Below are 1,704 nucleotides of genomic sequence, written 5' to 3' on the forward strand. Positions count from 1 at the left end.
AGTAGTGTCTGGTGTCTTAAAAGCTTGCAAGCAGCCCTCTAAGATATAACTATTAGTCTCTACTCATCAGGCGCAAAAGAGAAAGAAGGAAACCAAAGTCTCCAAGAAGAAACTAGCCTACACAAGCCACAGCCTCATCTACTCTGAGACCAGAACTACATGGTACCCAGCTACCACTATCAACCATTCTGATCAGGGCCACCGTAGATAGGCCCTGATAGAACAGGAGAAAAACGTAAAACAGACCCCAAGTTATTTAAAAGTTCAGACTTACTGGACCAGTTGCAACTAGAGGACTCCTTGAGATGCTCACCCTGAGATACTTTTAAACTTTGAGCTAAAACTATCCCCTGATGATCACCTTTTATCAAAATAATAGATTGGCACACAAAATAAGGTATGTTACCCATGAATACAGTGCTCCATTAAAAAACTATCTATATGAAGCCAAAAGGTCAACAATTACTCTGAGGATGAAAAGATAAGAAGGCAGGGAAACTAGAACACTGGAAACAGAACAACCAGAACACAAAGAGAAAGTTGACATGTAACTATGTCCCTGAACAATTTGTATAGAAATTGTTAAATGGGAACCTAATTTGCAGTACAAATTTTCACCAAAGGCACAATAAAATATTTTTAAAAAGAAAGAAAGAAAAAGAAATCTGATGTCTTCCTCTCTTACCTATCAGATTTCTTTTTCTTTCTGCATTATTTCATTAAATTGGCATTTCTTAAACTTTTGTACAATAAATTTTTTTTTAAATGACAAATATTTTTGACAGCAACAAATGTATTTAAGAGTAGTTTTTTCTATCTTGTCAGGTTTAAGAAACTGATGGACTAAGTTATACACTTTTGTTTTCTATACTCCTTTGGTTTAGCTTCTTTATATTATCATCTCTTGATAATATAGTCAAGATATTTAAAGAGTTGGTGTGAAGTTGTAAGTGAGAATAGATTTTAGTGGTATACAAACTTGTTTTGAATCTTTACCTAAACCAAGACTCCACTGTACTTTGAATGTATCTCACTCTGAGACTCAGTTTCCTCACATATAAATTGGAAATAAAAAGAAATACCTATCTCATCAGGTAATTGTATAGATTAAATGAAATAATACAAAGCTTTCAGTAGTATTTAGTGCTGGAACACAGTAGCTAGCAAGTATAATTTTCCTTTTCACATACTACCATATAACCACCACTCACTTCTATCTCAGCATACACATACACACATCCCCTGTGGGAGAGAGCACCTTACCTTCCTACAAGAACTAAACCCACCCCGTTTTCTGTCACTTCCTATCCTACAATGTGTAAGCTCATTTCTCACTCTGAAGGAATAAAATCTTCACTGCTTTTCCTACCATTTTTTTTCTGGCTCTTTCTGACATATGCTACTTTTTCCCTATCTTCTCTCAACACATGCTGTATAATTGAAAGAGAAAATGCCAGGACATAAAAGCCTCTTTTGTTTTGTTTGTTTTCAAAATTTCAAACCCTTGAGTTTGCTGCACAAAAGAAATCCAATTTAACCTAGTCCATAGAAAATAACAATTCACAGTTTGGATTTTGCTAAATCTACTTATGCAGTGTAGATTGGGCTCATAAAAACCATATGTTGTTGTTGTTATGTGTCGTCGAGTCAGACCCGACTCATAGTGACCCCTCCTTGGGTTTCTGAGGTGGTATCACTATGGAA

This window comes from Orycteropus afer, unplaced genomic scaffold, assembly GCF_000298275.1.
Source record: "Orycteropus afer afer isolate SDZICR_OR568_19922 unplaced genomic scaffold, OryAfe1.0 scaffold00036, whole genome shotgun sequence".
In the NCBI taxonomy this organism is placed as follows: domain Eukaryota; kingdom Metazoa; phylum Chordata; class Mammalia; order Tubulidentata; family Orycteropodidae; genus Orycteropus; species Orycteropus afer.